The sequence below is a fragment of the Chiloscyllium plagiosum genome, unplaced genomic scaffold, assembly GCF_037043375.1.
Source record: "Chiloscyllium plagiosum isolate Xiang-an unplaced genomic scaffold, Cpla_swu_hap1 HiC_scaffold_123, whole genome shotgun sequence".
In the NCBI taxonomy this organism is placed as follows: Eukaryota; Metazoa; Chordata; class Chondrichthyes; order Orectolobiformes; family Hemiscylliidae; genus Chiloscyllium; species Chiloscyllium plagiosum.
Window position 1 is genome coordinate 35,037 of NW_028270262.1, and position 20,200 is coordinate 55,236.

The following is a 20,200-nucleotide window of genomic DNA, read 5'->3' on the forward strand; positions in this document are numbered from 1 at the left end:
GCCACCGTGTGACTCCAGACCCACGACAACCTGATTGACTGTTACCTGCCCTCTGGGCAATTAGGGAAAGGAGGTGAATGTTGACCAAACCAGCGACACTCACATCCCTTCAATGAAAAAAAGTAAATGAAGCTCCACATGCACAGCCAACTCTGTACTGCCGCCAACTGCTTCCTTTTTAGATCTTTATCTGGGATTGGATATCGCCATACTGAGTCCATTATCACAGATATGAAATGATCCACTCCAAATTTGATCCAAGTTTTGAAGACAAGGGATTGTCCACTCAAATCACCGTAGTTTACCGGAGTTTGAAACATTAACACACAGACCAGTACTTAGCAAAGAAAACTGAGGCAATAAGATCGGTCTCCTGGCTTTGAAACCATTAAGAATTCGGAAATTTATGGGATTTGGTAAAATAAGCTATGATAGGGATTATCCGCTCAGTACCAAACATCCACTCTTTCAGCCAAGACATTTCTCCTTCTCTCTGCCAGACGAAACATTCTCCGAGACATTAGCCACCTCTCGGGATCAGAAATATCCTCTTGCACTTGTTGTAATGGGCGTTATTTTTAAATGTCCCATTGGAATGTGAGCTTTCGTAGCTGGGCCAATATTCATTGCCCAGCTCTATTCACCTTTCTGATGGGATTGGAGATCTACCTTTTTGAACATCTACATTTCCTGAGATACAGGAAAGCTCACTGTGTTTCTGGGGTACAGTTGCAGAATCAGGATGGCATGGTGGCTCAGTGGTTTGCCCTGCTGCCTCACAGCACCAGCGACCTGGGTTCAATTCCCGCCTCAGTCGTCTGTCTGTGTGGAGTTTGCACATTGTCTGCGTGGCTTTCCTCCGACAATCCAAATATGTGCAGGTCAGGTGAATTGGCCATGCTAAATTGTCATGCTATCCTAAATTGTTAGGGGAATGCGTCTGGGTGGATTACTCTTCAGAGGGTGAGTGTGAACTTGTTGGCCGGAAGGGCCTGTTTCCATGCTGTAGGAAATCTAATCTAATCTTTTTACCCACCAACAGTGAAGGAATGACAATATTTTCCAGTCAGAATTAAATCTAGTTTGAAAGAGAACGTGCATGTGATGGTGTTTCTCTGCATCTGCTGTCCTTGTTCTGCCGAGAGATCATGGAAAGTGCTATTCAAATGAGACTTGCACTGGTTTGGATCATGTTGATGATTTTCATTGCTGGTCATGGTGTCATTGGTGAAGAGAGTGAGTACTGAATGATCTGTGTGCCAATCACTAGGACCAGTTGTCTGTCCTGTACAATGTGGAGATCTGTGAGTGTTACACTCAATGCTGCATTTGAGCTGCACTCAGCCAGTACATGGAGATCATTCCATCCCAGCCCTGACCTGTGCTTCTGGATGGTGGACATGGATTATAGAGGCAGTCAGGGAGCTTACTGTCACAGTTATCAGAGTATCTGACATACTACTGTGACTACAGCACTTGTGTGGCTGGGCCAGGTCATTTTCTCGTCAATGGTTGGTCCATGGTATTGATAAATACAGAAATCTGTTGATGCTGGAATTCAAGGGACATCTATATCTCTAATTTTGAAATTATGATAAAGGAAGGGCATCATTGAGGCAGCTGCAGATTTTAGGGTCAAAGTACTACCATGCAGAAGCCAGCAGAGGTGTATGGTGACTAAGATGACTGACCTCCAAAAGCCCTAACCAATTCCACCTAAGGTCAGGATGAAACAAAAGAGTGTTGCAATCTCATTGAGTTCAGTTTTTCAAGGGTTCCTTATTGTAAACATGAGCTCAGAATTAATATGTTTAAGAGCTGAAGATTTCTTTTCAGGAATTAAACGTTAACTGGAAAAATAAGTAATTGAGGAACAGATCATAAATCCTTCGTAAATGCAAGGTAAACAGTTCTGAGTTTGGTGCATTACAGAGTTAACATGTGGAGATGGTAAGGACAGCAGATGCTGGAAGTCAGAGTGGATAGAATGTGGAGCTGGAAAGGTCAGGCAACATGTGGCTGTATCGGAAGGCCAGAGGTTACAGTACAAGAAACAAGCAACGTGTGACAGAGTTTGGGCTCCTGGCCGAGTCGGAACGTTTGTCACTATCACACTAAAGTAAGAGAAATGCTCCTAATGTTAGAAACTGGACTTGTGAGCAATGTTATTGACATAGAGAACACAGACGCATCCAGATATAAAGAACTTTGTGAAGTAGATACGGAAATAATATCTACACTAATAAAAGAAATGGCAAATGAAGTTCATTAATGTGGAATACTTATTCAGCGTTAGAGCACTTGGTAGAAAGAGGCTTGGATGGTATATTAAAGCACCATGTTAAATGTTCGGAATTCTGGTCTGTCAATTCGAGGTGATTCTCCCCAATTTAATTATCAACCATAATCTTAATATTGCAGTTAGTAAAGTTAGTTATTTGGTGAAATAGACATTTGTATTCCCATTCATCGGTATTTTTATTTTTATATATTGTCTTAAAGCTGATTGATTTTTCACTGATTAACGGTTCACTTCCTCCTCCCAAGGAGGACACACACCTCAAAGTGAAGAGCAGCGATCACTCGAAATTTAACTGTGGGCAGATTATGAAAAGCAGATTCAACAATTATTCATCCAATTCCAATCAAATACTGATGTGAAACAGTCCAGCTGTAAATCCATGATTAATAACGTACAAGTAGTAAATTAATGTAGCCACATCCCCGAGCTTGTCCTAACCTTGCTGGAAGATTAATCAGTACCAAAAATATTATTTGGGTCAACAAAATATTTGTACAGGGCACTTCATTGAACTAACGTTGTTAATCTGCCATTTTAATTTCATAACAACTACCACATCTGTTTATATTTACTGGGACATTTCACTTTATAAACTGAGCGCCAAACATATGCAGCCAGCTGCAAAGATTTCCGATTTGCAATCCATTGCATACTGTTTCTGGATCTGAAACGTTTCCTGTGATTTCTCTCCACAGATGCTGCCAGACCTGCTGACCTTTCCCAGCAGTATCTGTTTTGTTGTTGTTATTGCTGTTGACTCAGTCTTCTGTACTGCACTAACCTGTGGCACTATGGCAGTCATGTTCTCTCATTCTTACAGTCTTATCGAATGCCACATGAATCTCATTTGATATTTTTCCACCCAACACTCCAACAATAACATTTTCTGTCAAGTGAACTATTTTGGAATTGAAGAAAGGGGACGTTATTGCATCAAAGAGTTTGATTCACTGTGTTACTCCCCTGATGTAAAACACACTGTGCCAGATATCTCCCAGCCAGCAGGGTTAGTGTAGCAGCCCTGACATTTACAGTGTGCTGTGGGAGTGAACAGCTCAGTGTTTACAATACTGCAAACATTTATAAACATCCAACTGTGAGCTGGCAACAACGAATCCCTTCGATACTAACTCATTTCCACCCCCCTCCACAATTTCAAACTTCAACAGCTAAGAAACAGGGTGGCTTTACTCAGTATCGATATGTGACCTCCTATAAACACCCCACCTATAAACCACATTCACTATTTGGACAGACATCCCGTGTGACACTTGGTGCAATGATGTGCCATGCTGTGGGGCCAAGAACATCATTCAATCCAGGGTAATGAGGCAGTACAACATATATATCTTTTTGACAATCAATGGATTCAACAATATACATCTATAATTCATATTCTTTTAGCAGTGTGCTACGGATGGACATGAATCAACCGGTGACCCAGATATATTATCCAACTCAACAAGTCCCTGAATCCTGAGCATCAGGTCAACTGAACATCCCAACAGCAGAGCTAACAATCAGTCCGTATGGCCGGATGTTTTTGTCCCGATTGGACCCTCGGAGAAACACAACAATATCAATTATCCTAAATCGCACACCAGTCACCCGAAACCAACTTGCCATTCATCAGTGAAAAACCCTATTGTACCACCCAATCTCCACTGTTCTGAGCCCCGTGGACCAGGTGGAAGAACAGAGATCTCGCAAAGTTGACGGGATACTGCCCTCGATGGTGTAACTCTATGGTCTCACATTGAATTGGTTTTAAAATATATCCATACGATTCACCTAAAGGTACTCACAAATAACCATAACAATAATCAAAATAATAATAACACTTATCCAAACTGGTAATCAAAGTCCAAATAACAATCCCAAACGAATGTACGTGGGAGCCCCTTCACATTGACCAGTATTGCTTCAGGAGCATCAAAGGGTAACAGCAACAAAGTGCAACATGGGAAACATCCTGTTAGACAATGTTGTTTGTTCCTCTGTGTGAGAGCTGTTACCACTGTACTCCAGATCTCAGTATTTGTCCTAGTAAACTCCACATCACAGCACTGTCCACCGTTTTACAAATGGCACAACTCTCTCGTCTTTTTGCCAATCAAATAATCCAACATTACACATCATAATTGGAATCCTATGTTCAACGGCCCTCCCAGTGAACTATCCTCACAAATATCATGCCCCCACACATCCACTGACTGAAAAAAACAGACAAGATGGTCAAAGCTATCCATGCTGACATTCTCTTCTCACTCTGTAATGACTTGTTCAACTCGATCGTTGCCCACCTGTTGTATCTGGGCCTATTTAGAACGAGCTGCCTGAGCAAGACCCCAACACAATCCCTCCCCATCAAGGAATGGGAAACACCAGGTATCACTAACAGGTGGGTTGTTATAAAAACCCATCTGACCAATAGCAGGCTTTGGACTCCCACAGACAGAGAGAGAGAGTGGTCTTGCTAAACACTTTCTAGACCAGCCAGGGCTTGTGCTCAGCCCAACCCCATCAAGGTGGGCTCTGGGTAAACCCATTCTGCACAGTATAGAGAAACAGGTAATGCTGCACATTACTGAGGAACCTACTAATCAAACGAATTTCTTTGAACTCAATAAGTAAGGATACTGGAATTTGGCATCAGTATTTGCCTTGCTAAATGGAAATAAAATGATTAAGAGTCATAGAGTGGAATAAGTCTGATTTAATGCAGAGATGTACGCAACTTAAGTTGTTATAAGACTTACCAGGAATACCAACAACAGCAAGGATGGTGCAATATACTTTGACGACCTTTTGTATTGGAAGATGCATTTTGTTGTTTGTGAAACAACCTCTCCCTGCTGCTGCCAATCAGTTGGAACGGGAGCATTCCCTCGAAACTGGAACTGACACAGTAACAGTATTTTTTTTGATATATACTGTATTGTATCTCCACAGAGAAATTGTGATTATATCTTAAATTTTTTATGTCATTTTGAACAAACAAAGTATGACAACAGGTTTATTTTAGTGATGTGATATCATTGAGATTTTCCGCTGTAATTGAATACCCTAAAGACTAGATTAATCTGAACCTATCAGGCATCAAAGTTAATTTCAATTTATCTTCAAATGACAATACTTGCATTGTTCCATATCCTAACAATGCCATACATATCTAAATATCTTCTGATATTCTTTTTCATGAAGCCCTTCATTTTGCTGAGGTTATACAGTCATTCAGTACCTCATGCTGTCGAGCTCCTTGAGAGCTGTTCTGCTGCACCCTGTTGTCCCACTGTTGTTCTTGTTCATTCAGTTTTACAACACATTTGGGAAATTCTATCTGTGAACGAGCACTCTAATACAGAACTTGAAGCTGATACTGAGGATATCAAGAACTGGAACTGATACTCAGACAAATACGAGAAAAGAAACTAATTCGGAACCTTCCCTTCAGAATTACAGAATGACAGAATCACATAGAGGAGAAATAGCTGGGCAGCCTATCATGTTTGTCCCACTGAAATTATACTGAATCCACGTTCATCCTATTTTTCAGCACTTGGCCTGTGGGCTTGAATGTTATGATATTTCAACTGTTCATCAAGTATTGTTTAAAGGTTGAGAGGTTTCTCGTCTCAACTACCCTCCAGTCAGTGTATTGCAGGCCCCTTCCATCCTCGAGGAGAGAAGTGTTTTCCTCATGCTCCCCCTTAAGCCTTTCAGTTTAAAATTATCCCGCCTTGTTATTGGACATTCGACAATGGGAAAACAACTACTGTTTATCCGCAATGTCCATGCCCCACATAGTATTATATACCCCGATTCCTGCTCTAAAGAAAGCAGCCCGAGTTTATGAACCACCCTCTTCACAGCTGCATTGTGACACCCCCAGCAACATTCATGGAGAATCTCCTTTGCACTTCCTCCAGTCCAATCAGTTCCATCCTCTGGTTTCAGTGAGAACTGCACACAATTCTCCAACTCTGGCCAAAACAAAGTCCTGATTGATTCTGTTTTTTTGAAGTGGGAACCACGAGGTAGATGAAGACTGTGCAGTAACCATTTTCTGCATGGACTTAATCAAGATCTTTGATAAGGTATCGTATGGGTAGGTTGTTGAGTAACGTTAAATCTCATGGGATCCAGGAGAGCTAGCCAACTGGATACAAAGTTGGCTTGATGGTAGGAAGTTTTATGAAGGTGTAGAGGTACTGTACCTTTAAGGGAGTTGAAAAGCTAACAAAACTACCTGATCGAGCATAAAGTGTTCTGAACAAGGTGACAATGCAACACGTGGTCGACACAAATAGAACAGTTAGCTTGCCATGAGACAAAACGCAATTCAAATTCGGCCAATCAGATTTAATTATGTCCCAAGATACCAAACTCCAATCAAGTTTGAATTTAATATTTTAATAATATTAAAACCAATGATACGATCTGATGTTTTAGGATATAAGACCGGACACTGCTAGCACAAGAGGTCTCTGAAAGGTGCCTGTCTGGGGAAGGGGTTTGCACAGCAGAACATCGAGGCCGACCTGGTGAGAATCTGAAGAGGAAAATCTACAAAGGAGATGCAGCAAAGCTGACTAGGTTTGAAACGGGATTTTATTTTGTAAATCTTTACCAGGATTTTTTTGTCAGACTAGTATTGTAGAGTGGGAGGAAAAGATAAGTTTAAGAGAAAGAAGTTTTAAATAGATGTTGGTTTCAATATTCTCTGTTCGACTTAAAGAATAAAGTTGCTAATTTTTATTTTAAATAGTGACCTCTGGGAAATTTCTTTGCCTCTTGAATTTTAACAGATTACAGCACGTGTTGCTGGTTTAAATTAGCAGAGGGGTTTACCCCATGCCATAACAGTTTGGGGGCTTTCGTGCACGATTTCAACAGGTTTAGACAGATCCGCGCTGGGATTTGGACAGATTTGAATCGATTTGGGGAATGTCAAAACCCAATGGATTTAATTACTTGCAGGTTAGTGTCCTAGATCTTTAAATAAAATGTGGGTGGGACAATTTGTTTAATTTCAATGACTTGTGGTTGGTTAAACGTGAGAGAAATGGCTCTTAGAATTGCCAAAGAATTTCTGGAATTTGAAGATGATTCTCAAATTTGCCAAGAAAGTTTAGAAAGTAAGAAAAAGGCCATACTTTTAGAATTAGTAAAGAAGTTAGATTTGGGTTTGACCAAGGATTAAAGTTAAGCAGAAATTATAAGGGAATTACGCAAACACTTAGGTGTATTAGAGAAACAGATAATTGCAGTCGAGGTGGAAAAACTTTAATTACAATTGAGGAAAATGTAGTTAGGATATAAACAAAGACAGAGAAAAGGAAGAGGGAAAGAGAAAGAGAGAGAGGAGAAAGAGAGAGAGAGAGCCAAAAGAGAAAAATATAAGTTTTTTAGCTGAGCAAAGAGGGAGAGAGAGAGACGAAAGGGAGCGAGAAAGAGAGAGAGAGAATTAAGAAAGAGAGAGACCGTTCTTCACTGAGCAAAAGGAGAGAGAATTTGAACTTGAGAGGTTGCGACTTCGTCAGCAAACTCAAGTTATCAGGAAGGAGATTAAAACAGATGGTAGTGATATAAACAAATATGTCAAAATTCTGCCGCATTTTGATGAGAAAGATGTCGAAACATTCTTTATTTCATTTGAAACGTTGTCTGGGCAGATGGAGTGGTCCCATGTTTGTTAAGACTAAACTGGGAGGCGGAGAAAGTTATGTCAGATGAGGGATCAAGAGATTATGAAGAGGTCACACACGCTATTTTAACTGCTTATGAATTGATACCAGAAGAATGCAGACAGTGTTTCAGAAACAAAAAGAAGGATCCAGGTCAGACTTATTCCAAGTTCGAAAGAATTAAAAATAGCCATTTTACAGATGGCTGCATGCTTTAAAAATAGAGGATGTGTCAGGCCTTAGGAGAGGCTATGCTGCTGGATAAGTTTAAAAATTCTCTATCAGAAATGTTAAGAATTCACGTGGAGGAACAGAAAGGTCAGAAAGTGAGAAGGGCATCAAGAATAGCAGATGGATACATGTTGGTGCATAAGACAAGCTTCCGGCAATAATCTTGTACTGTGAGATACAGAGGTTGGGAGAAGTAAAGATCCTACACTGCAAAACCATGAGAAGAGAGCACTGGTAAGAATTTACCACAGGACAAAAAAGAAGCCAAAGACGGTGGACAGGGAGTTTGAAAGGCCTCAGGTGTTTCCACTGTGGTAAAGTGGGACACATAAAGTCACAGTGCTGTTTGGTGAAGAAAAGCATTATGGCAAAAGATGTGGTAAAATAAGCTAAGCCAGTAGCATTAGTAGAAGTAGAAAAGGAAACCCCAAGAAGAGCCGAGGAGCTGCAGGAGAGTGCACAGTCTGGGCAGGGGCTGGATATGGAGTTAGTATCTGATCTCTACAACTAATTCACCTCTGTGGGTAAAGTTTACTCAGAAAGAACAAGGGGGAGTAGGACAAGAAGTTATGATTTTGAGAGATACATAATCTAACCAGTCGCTGATAGTAAGGGATGAGTGAATATGCACCTTTTCTGATCTGTTACACGAGAGTGTGGCAATTTGTGGAATAGGTGGACAGAAATTTAGCATTCCCCTACGTCTGATCTATTTTGAAGTGCCAACTGGGACTGGGTAATTTGCATTAGGAGTGATTGACTGAGTTCCAGGAATCCAGTTTGTTTTTGAGAATGATTTGGCAGGGTCCAAGGTGGTCCGTTGTTGAGGAGAAACCCAAGGAAGACCAAAAAACTGAGGAGTTAAAACAGAAATATCCTGGTATTTCCACAGACTGTGTGGGAGCCAGATCCCACTATCATAAATCACAGCACGAAGTAAAAACTAAAGAGAAAGCTGAAGGAGTTGAGGTTCAGTTAGCGGATATCCTGTCTGATGAAATGGTTCAGGAAAAAAAAACCTGAACAGGTCGAGGGTCAGACAGAAGTGTTTAGGCCTGAAAGGCTAATGGACTTGCAACAGGAGAACAAGATGAAAAAAGATATTTATATATGTGGATGTGTACTCTAAAAAGGATGCAGCGAATAATCCTGAGGATTTTATTTGAAAGATAGAATCCTAAGACGAAAATGGAGATCATGGCAGGTTAGTACAGAAGAGAAATGGGCCGAAGTGCATCAGATTGTGTTGCTGGTAGCATATAGACAGGATGTGTTACGGATAGCAGATGGAATACCAGTAGGAGGTCGCCTCGGGGTACCAAAGGCTCAGGCTCAGGTACAAAATATTTTTTATTGGCCTGGAATGCACAAGGGTGTGGTTCCCTTTAGCTGTATGTGTCATTAATGCCAAATGGTAGGTAAACCACAGGTGGTAATTAAAACAGCAGCTTTGTTGCCAATTCCCACATTGAAGAACCTTTCATGCGGGTTATAACTGATTGTGTAGGTCCCCTCGCGAGAACGAAAAGTGGGAACCAGTGCTTGTTAACCTTAATGCATGTGACTACCAGATTTCCAGAGGCAATTCTATTCCGGAGTATCAAGGCCAAAAGGGCTGTGGGGACTTAATGCCTTTCTTCACATTGTATGGGCTTCCCAGAGAGATTCAGTCGAACCAAGCATCAAATTTTACTGCTCGGCTGTTTAAGGAGGGTATGGATAGTTTAGGTATACAGCACTTTAAATCCAGTGCGTATCATCCTGAATCCCAGGGAGCTTTAGAAATATGGCATCATACTTTGAAGTCCATGTTGAGAGCATACTGTCAAGGTTATCTGAATGATTGAGATAAACGTATCCCATTCGTATTGTTTGCCATTAGAGATGCGCCAAATGAATCTACTCAGCCCACTCCCTTCGAGTTAATATTCATGCATGAAGTGAAAGGCCCTTTGAAATTAATTAAAGAGAAGTTTATTGGACCAAAGTCGGAGATCTCACAATTAGATTATGTATTAGAAGTGAGGGTGAGTTTAAATCGAGTAGGTGAGTCGGCTAAACAACTTCTAAAGACGGCACAGCGTGGAATGAAGCAGGTGGCAGATAAAAACGCTCTCTGACTCGGACCTTTTCCAAGTGGATATCGTGTTACCAATGATAGAAGAACCCTTCAAAGCCAGGTTTAGTGGTCCCTATCAAAATGAGAAAATGTTGAGTCAGGTGAACTATCTAGGAAAGATGCCAGATGGAGAAAAAAAAAACCTTTATCAGGCATGTCATGTGAAGGTATTGAATAAATGTTAGACTAGAGAGAAAGAACTGGAGAAACATGTGTTAGTTACTGCCCCACAGAGTGAGGAATCAAATACATATGGTGTGGATTTTTATATGTCTTAAAATGTTTAAAAAATGAAGAAATCCTTAAGGAGTGGGATTGGTTATTGATCTATCTGTCTCAGGAACAAAGAACACAATTGGAAGATTTGTCACTGAATATCAGGATATATATAAAAGTCAGATAGACAGGGCAAATGCTGTTGTACATGAAGTAGACGTAGGGAATACTGTTCTGATAAAATAATAGTCCTACTGGCTTAATCCTCTCAAAGGCAGACAGGTCCAGAAGGAGGTGGAGGCCGTGCTCAATGACAATTTCATCGAACCAAGCCAGAGCAAGGGGAATTCGCCGATTGTCTTGGTTGCCAAACCAAACGGGACTCAACGGCACTGCATGTATTATCGCAAGGTCAATGCTGTTATAAAATCAAAATCATGTCCAATTCCGAGATTGGAAGACTGTATCGACAAAGTCCAACAAGCCAGTTACAATCACCGATTTGGACTTACTGCGGGGTTACTGGCAATTACCTTTATCAGAGACAACAAAGGAAATGTTTGACTTTGTAACCCCAAATGAGCTCTATCAGCTTAAAGTTTTTTTTTGGAATGAAGAACACACCCGCCGCATTTCAAACACTCATGAACAGAGTGTGCCTGGGTTAACAAGCTTCTATTTGGAAGATGTAGCGATCTTTAGTAAGTCCTGGAAATACCACATGATACCGTTGGCCAAGCCCTAAGAATGACGGTGAGAAGCAAAACTCGGAATATACTTAAACAAAACTGAATTCGTGAAAGCACTGTTGACATTTTTGGGACGCATCATCGGTCAGAGAAGGTTGACCACACAGAAAACAAAAACGAAGGCCATCGAGGAATTTCCATGACCAACCTCGAAGAAAGAGGTGCTTGATTTTCTGGGACTCAGCGGATTCTATTGGAAGTTTGTTCCATACTTCAGCAATGTAGTGGCACCGCTAATAGATTTGCTGAAGAAGAACACAGAGTTTCACTGGACAGAACAATTCCAGGACGCATTCAACCATTTGAAAGCAATATTAACCACGAAACCAGTTTTAGCGACACCAAATTTTTCGAAATCCCTCAAAGTTTTCATTGATGCTACTAACAGGATTTGTAGCTGTACTCCTACATGAAAATGAGGATGGGATTGAACTGCCAATTGGTTATTTTTTGAAGAAACTCAACATCCACCAGAGGAAATACTCCACGATCGAAAATGAACTGTTGAATTTGGTACTGGCCTTACAGCATTTTAATATGCATGTCACAAATGACATGTCAGAGATGGTTGTGTGCAAGGATCATCGTCCCCTTAAATTCTTCGAATGCTTTAAAGACAACAGCATAAGACTATTTCACTGGAGTCTTATGTTACTGACTTTCAATTTACAAATGGTGCATATTGCTGGTTGTAAGAATGTCATCACTAAATTACAGTGAATTTAGCTGATAAAGTATAGATGTGCTTGGTATCTATTCAATGTTTTATATATATATGCGGGAGGCAGTTAAAATGAACTTAGATTAAAGTCATATGTATGTTGTAGTGATGTGGCGAAGGGATAGAGAAAAAGAAGATGCCATGTTTTCATTATGAAGACTTTTTTTTCTTTAGGGGACGGTGGTATGAAGGTTTAGATGTGTACTGTACCTTGAAGAAAGAGAGGAAGCTGGCAAGGACTGACGGAAAGCACAGAGTGTGCTAAGCAATTTAAAAAGGGAACATTTGCTTGAAACAAATAACGGGGGTTGCGTTGCCAGGGGAAAAAAACAAATTCAAATTTGGCCAATCCGTTTAAATTATGACTCAGATATCAAAATCTAATCGAATTTGAATTTTACTCATGATTTGGAGATGCCGTTGTTGGACTGAGGTGTACAAAGTGAAACGTTACACAACACCAGGTTATAGTCCAACAGGTTTAATTGGAAGCACACAAGCTTTCGGAGCGACACTCCTTCATCAGGTGATAGTGGAGGACTCGATCGTAACACAGAGTTTATAGCAAAAATTTACAGTGTGATGTAACAGAAATTATACATTGAGAAATTGATTGTGTGTTAAGCCTTTCATCTGTTAGAATACACTGATAGTTTCACTTCTTTCATGTGTAAATCACAAAACCTTTTTTTTCAAGTAGCATTCTCGGGTTAGCTGTTAACAGTGGTGATAGCTAGACAATATGTTGAAGGTGTTGGCCACCTGTGTTCTCTGTCTATGCCATGATGTTTAGATTGATTCTAATCTAAAAAGTGAGATAACAGAGTTTTACATAAATTCATGCAGTTTTTGAGCTCAGAGTTCTACATGAATGCATGCAGTTTTTGAGCAAAGTACAATGTAACTCTGCAAGTACAAATTCACCCCACAAAATATATGTGTGCATTTGGGTCTTTGTCTGTCTGTGTGTGTTTGTCTGTCTGGGGTGGGGGTTGTGAGTGTGAGAAAGTGTGTGTGTGTGTCTGTAGTGAGTGCAGAGTGTCTTAAGTCTGTGAGGGGGTGCATGTGTGAGAGTGAGAGTGTGTGTGTCTATATGGGTGTGTTTGAGTGTATGTTTGTGCGTCTGTGTGTACCTGTGTTCGTGTGTATGTGAGAGTGTGTGTGTGGGAATATCTGTAGTGCAATGGTGATCACCTGTAATGTGATATGAACCCAAGGTCCCGGTTGAGGCCCTCCCTATGGGTACCGAACTTAGCCTTCACCCTCTGCTCGGCCACTTTTCTCTGCTGCCTGTCCAGAAGTGCACCTTGGAGGATGGTCACCCAAAGGTCTGAGGCTGAATGTCCTGGACCACTGAAGAGTTCCCCAACTGGGAGGGAACCCTCCTGTCTGTTGATTGTTGTGTGGTGCCCATTCATCCGTTGACGTAGCGTTTGCTCAGTTTCCCCAATGTACCATGCCACCGGGCATCATTGCCTGCAACGTCTTAGATAGACAACGTTGGTTGAGTCACATGAGTACTTGCCATGTACAAGGTGGGAGGTGTTCCCACGCGTAATAGTGGTTCTCTGAATGGTACCTGTCAATAAGAAACGTTGTGCAAGAGAAGACAGAAGAAAAGATGACCCAGGAAAACACAGAGGAAAATCTACAATGCTGGCTGGTTTTGAAACATGATTTATTTTGTAAATCTTAATTCAGTTTTAAAAAAAAATTGGACCAGTATTGTAGAGTGAGAGGTGAAAGATAGATTTAAGAGAAATGAGTTGTCAATAGCTATTGTTTTAAGGTTCTCTGTGGGACTTAAAGAATAAAATTGTTAGTTTTTACTTCAAATAGTCACATCTGGGATAAATCTTTGTATCTTGAAATGTAACAGTTTACGGCACAAAGTCAGCTTCTGTGTGTTGGGTTTACATTTGCAGAGGGGTTTACCCTGTGTTGTAACAACTGATAAATTTCAGCCCTATCTCATGGGCGGTTGAGCCATAGGCTTGATGTGACAGGGAATTTGGTGACACCAGGATCACTGATTGGCAATCCCATTGTCTTGTACCATAGGCTCTCACAGATTCAAAGAGCCATGGAGGTTGATAGCATGGAAACAGGCTCTTCAGCCCAACATTTCCATGCCCTCTAGTCTCAGACTTTCCTACCCTGGGGACAAGCGGTTGGCTGTCAACTTACTCCATGCCTCTCATATTTTACTCCAATAATCCTTTGATTGAGTGACTTGTGCTTTGGGGATGGGTGGACAGACAGGGATTGTTCCTGCTGGAGTTCAGACGAGTTAAGTATAACCTGATCAATGTCTATAATGTCTCTCATGATCTGGATATGGTGGATGGGCAATGGATGTTTCTCCTTGTGGGTGAGTTCAGACTGTGGGCACGGTTTGAACATTAGTGGGGGAGTCACCCTTTTTGGACACAGATGAGAATTTAGTTTTTAGGGCTGTGTAACTTTGGAACTGATTGTCCCCATCCCATCACTTTCTGGGACAACGAATATATTTAAGTTACAGGTAGATGTATTCCCTTGCATAATAAGAATCTAAGGTTACTCTGGGGCGATGGGTATGGTGAATTCTGAAATGGTGGAGTCAGTTCCAGCGCGCAAGTGACCGACTCAATTCCAGTTTCATGTGTTTCTGTGTAATAATTCAATATCTGAATTTTTATTATTATGATTAATAGCAGTAATTTTGAACTCTGTTATTTTGCATTTGTGTGTGTTTTTAGCGAGAGAGAGAGAGAGTGTGTGTGTATTTCTAATGGTGTTCCTAAGTATGTTGATGTGAGACTGTGCCTGTCTGCCTGCATGTGTCCATCCGAGTGCACAGTCTGAGTGTCGATGATCCCATGGTGTAACTGTCCATAAACCCCAACCTGTCTCTGCCCCAGTAATAATACACAAAACATACAGACCACTGTACAATCATACATACTGTCACAGTCTCTCACACTCGATGCCAAACACCCACTGCTCTCACTGTGTCACACACAGTCACTGACTCTGACACACCCACATACGCTCTCAAACTCAATTTCCTGCTCTCAGACTCTCATACTTTGCAGCGAAAACCCTCACACTCACACCCCTCACTCTTATTCAGTCACTCTCATTAAATGACACATTGCACTGTCGGCACGCGTGCGCGCGCACACACACACACAATGCACATTCTTGTCCTTGCTCACTCAAACACTCACACAGATGTAATCACATGCTCTTACACACTATCACACACCCTTGTGCAGAGAAACACTGTCACACATGCACACAGTTTAATCTGATCAACCATATGGTCAAATATCTTGACTGAAGAGTCAATAACAAGGGGCACACTTTTAAAGTGAAAGGCAGGAGTTTTCAAAGTGAATTTGAGGATTATGTTCCCACCAGAGAGCGGTGGGAACCTGGAATTCACTGCGTGAGTGGGTAATTGAGATGGGAAACTTCCCAAACTTTAAAAAGCACCTGGTTGGTCACATGGTGCAGCCAAGGCTCTCGGCCTAGTGTGGAACGTGGGATTTGTTTCGGGATGAGTGTGCTATTGGTGGCAGAGACTTGTTGGGTCGAATGTCCTCTCCTGTACGGTATTAATCGATGATTCTATGATATCACATTCGCAACATTCTCAACTGGATGGAAGCATTCTATACATTCATTGCAAATTTCCTTGTTTGATTCTCTCCGTTCTGCTCGGTTAGATTCACGTTTCCAAATGTCCACATGAACAGTTTCCATTATCTGGGAGGAGAATCTTAAGCCTGACCGAGCTGGATGAATTTCCTGTGTTAATCTGACACACAGGGATTTCAGAAATCTAAATAATCCTTTGCATTCAACGTTCCTTTGATACTGTATGTGTGTGTGTGCTTACATGTGTGTGTGTACGAGTGTCTGCATGTGTGCGCACCACCATGCTGTCTAGACAGTTTATCTTTTACACCATGTTAGAGTATTTCCTGTGCGCTGTTAGAGTTAACGTTAATGCTAGATTTTGTGCATCGCCAGGAATATGAGTAGGTGCCAATCAAGAGTAATCTTACATAACAGTTGCCATCACTGCTAATGACGTTACACAATGCATTGTACTGTGAGGAAATTAACAGCAGTCAGTATCATTATATTGCACTGTCATTCTTAGACTAAACAATATTATTAAATGACACTTTATTGAAGATTTTCTTAAATTAGCATCATTCCACAACAGCAATGACGAGTGGAATGATCTATCTAGCCTTCACAAAATATTCCCTACACATTGGGTTTCATCTTCCCTTCCTCTGCGGAACACGCACACACAGACACACACACACACACACACACACTCAAAGAAACTCTAATGTTTGGGAATTCATGGCCTGAGCTTTGTAATTAACCCCCTGATGAACCAGCCACGCTGAGGTAGAAAGCCATCTCTTGTTTGCTAAAGGACTGCCACTAATTGTTTTGACACAGTTATTATATGGTCTCATTTAATCTGAGGGAGAGATGGCTTGATTTATAAAGAAGGTGAAATTGAGGACCTCTGATGGATTTCACACGAAGCCAGATAATGTAAGGGATTTTTTTTATTCTTCATGAAAGTTTGGTTACAATTCTCCAAATAAAGAACATTTACTATCCTCTTATTGCAGCCTTTGGTGTTCTTGGTAAGACAATGTTATTTTTCTCCTTGGACAGTGAATGTCTTGGTGTTCATGTAACAGATTTCAGGAATAATCCTCATTGCAGAGTCACTTATCCATCAGAAGGAACTGGGGAATACAGACTCAATGATGCACATTTATTGAGCAGCGCCTCCAGGATAGGTATCAGCAAAGAAAATCAACTCTTGGATGTTAATGCAATGTTTGTGTCCAAACAGAATGTTTTATTGGAATCAAGAAATATTTAGCAATTATCTAGAATTAATTTAGATTTTGCCATTAGTGAAATATAAAGTTTATTGGAAGAGCACAGACTTTAAATTTTCAATGTTGTTTTGACCTCAAAATGCAGTCCGTTCGTCTACATTGTACACAAATCTTTGGGAAACTCGCTGTAAACTCACCTCCAACTATTTCCCAAACATTTCCGTGATATTTCTTTATGGAATCCGACTTCTAATCTCTTCTCTTTCATTCTTACAGCAAACCTACTGGTCATCGTCATTCTCTCCAGTGGAAATTATGGACTTTCTAAATGTATCTTGCCTTACATAATTGCCATGGCAACTGCAGATTTCCTGGTGACATTTTTTATTGTAATTGTGCATCATATTTTGAATTATCACTTTACACATTCATTTCTATCCTACAATGCTGTTTGTTAGTTCATTCTCTGTGTTAATCCTGCCACACTGGATATGTCTGTGTGGTTCACTTTCTTCTTTGCAATTTACCGGTTTGTAACAATCTGTTGTCAGAAGTTCAAATTAAACTACCGCACAGTGAGAACTGTCACTGTGATTTCAACCACGCTGTCTGCCCTGATTTCTTTTTCTGGTTTGCCTATGACTCCAGCTGAATAATTTCAAGCGTTGCCTGGGGCTGTCGCTCCAATATGGCCTTTTATTTTTCGCCTTCAGGTGAGGCCTACTCTTGGCAGAAATAAATTTTAGTTGCATGGCTGCCTTTTTGTTTGATATTACTGCTTAACTCTTTGACATTCCAGCGTATTTTAGTGACAAGCAAAGTATGCAGCGCACTGTGGGGTCTCAGCAATGAGAATAGCACTGATCCTGAGATGAAAAGCAGAAGGAAATCCATCGTGTTACTGTTCAGTGTATCAGGCAGTTTTGTCCTATTGTGGCTAACAGCAGTCGTTAACTTTTTAACCAGCGAGCTCACAACAACAGCGTATTACCGAGGTGATAACACAGCTCCAACATATTTTGCCACTGAATCTGGGTACATTCTCATGAGTTCCTGTACAAACCCACGTATTTATACAGCTACAAAACCAAATTCAGGGAAGAGATGACGAAGATGATGAAACATCCTTTCCTTTTGATATTGACGTTGGTTAAGAAAAAAGTTAAACCAAACCTTTCTTCATGAACTAAGTAAATATTAGCCCGTGATCTCACTCAGAACAGCCTATTCTGATGTGGCTGAGGATTGCACTTGTGAATATTAAATGTTCTTAAAATACATTTTTTTCATGCTGTACACCGGCTCATTTCTCAGAGGGAAATAGTTGTCATGGTGTTTACCCTCTATACAGTCAAATCATTGTCACTGTTTTACCTGACAGGGGCTAACATCACAACGACCTATTTTCATTCAGCAGCATCGCTGTTTTAATCCTGAACAGTCGTTCAGCCCTTTGAATTGCACAGCCTCACCTTCATTTACCAGATGGATGGCACTGCTCGCTTCTGATTCTATTCTGACCTGAACCTTCTGAGAGAAGATTGGTTCACTGTCAGCTGGTTTATGATGCACACTGATGCCAACAGAATGGATTCAATCCCTGTCACTGACTAAGGTTCAATCCCTCTCACTGACAGAGATTACCACAAAGTACACTCCTCCTCAAACGAAGGATGGGAATCAGAACCAAGAAATAACGTCTGTGTCAGTCTAACAGTTACTGTTAGCGAAAACATTGCTACACCGCCTTTTTAAAGGAATTTGGTGCAAGATATTTTGAAATGAAGCAAAGCCAGCAGTGTTTTCTGAAAAGCAAAACGTGGCTAAACAGTCCCTAATCTATGAGGATAAACGAAGCCGGATGGATGCAGATGTAGCGCATTCGAATTTCTAAAGGACATTTATAATGTTACAGCCCGTTCTCGAAGCACATGGTGATGGGGTTAGTATGCTAGTTTAGAGCGAGAATTGAGTCATGATGAGAAACAGATTGAGGAAAAATGGGTCATTTGCACATCGTTAAACTCTAACGAGAGATCAGTGCTTGTACATTCATAATCACAAACTGTACTCACACTAATACAGAGTCAAGAAGGAAATTGATGAGTTGAACAATAAGTCTCCATCAGGAATATTTAGTTAAGATGAGTAAACAAAAAATAGCAGATTGAGTATAATATTGTGCATTGTCCATCTCGTATTCAGCATGGACAAGCAAAATATTCATTAACTGAAGATGACTGGAGAATGTTGAGATACAGGACAGTCTGGGTGGCCTATACAATCGAATAATAGTTTTTGGACAAGTACATCAAACAATTATGAAGGAGAAATAAAAGCTTTTATTTGAGTGTTGAAGAAAATCTTGGAAACAGACCTTCAGTATTGACCAACTTTATTCACGATATATATATATCATGGGAAGCAGTCAATAAAGTGCTCCGAAATACAATCAGCTACAAGGATTTATACAGTATTTCAGCTGATCCAATACTAGCAAATAGCCACTAGATGGCCTACTCGCACTTTCCTTGGATAACATGGGATCTTGCCAAAAGTATGTAGAGTCATAGTTATAGATGTACAGCATGGAAACAGACCCTTTGGTCCAACTCTTCCATGCCGACCAGATATCCCAACACAATGTAGTCCAACCTGCCAGGGCCTGGCCCATATCCCTCCAAAACCTTCCTATTCATATCCCCATCCAGATGCCTTTTAAATGTTGAAATTGCACCAGCCTCCACCACTTCCTGTGGCAGCTCTTTCCATACAGTATCACCCTCCGTGGTGGTTAAAATGTCTATTGATTTCGGCTTATGCAAATAATATGTGGGCGGCACGGTGGCACAGTGGTTAGCACTGCTGCCTCACAGCGCCAGAGACCCGGGTTCAATTCCCGCCTCAGGCGACTGACTGTGTGGAGTTTGCACATTCTCCCCATGTCTGCGTGGGTTTCCTCCGGGTGCTCCGGTTTCCTCCCACCATCCAAAGATGTGCAGGTCAGATGAATTGGCCATGGGAAATTGTCCGTAGTGTTAGGTAAGGGATAAATGTATGGGTGGGTTGCGCTTCGGCGGGGCCGAAGGGCCTGTTTCCACACTGTAAGTAATCTAATCTAATCTAAGACATCACGGACCCTGGCACCTGGGAGGCAACACATCAACTGCAGGTTTCTTTCATTCCTTCTATCTGTCCGTCTAAATATTGAGTCCCCAGCGACTAACACTCTCCTCCTTTTTCCCTCTTTCCTTCTGTACAACAGGGATAGAGTCTGTGGCAGAGGCCGGCACCCCAATGCATGCCCGTG

The 20,200-nt window shown here is 41.1% G+C and overlaps 1 pseudogene; it reads left to right on the forward strand.

Moving 5' to 3' along the window:
* Positions 1–18,075, forward strand: part of LOC148134007 (uncharacterized) — a 35,574-nt pseudogene extending 17,499 nt beyond the window's left edge.
* Positions 18,076–20,200: the final 2,125 nt, after the last annotated feature.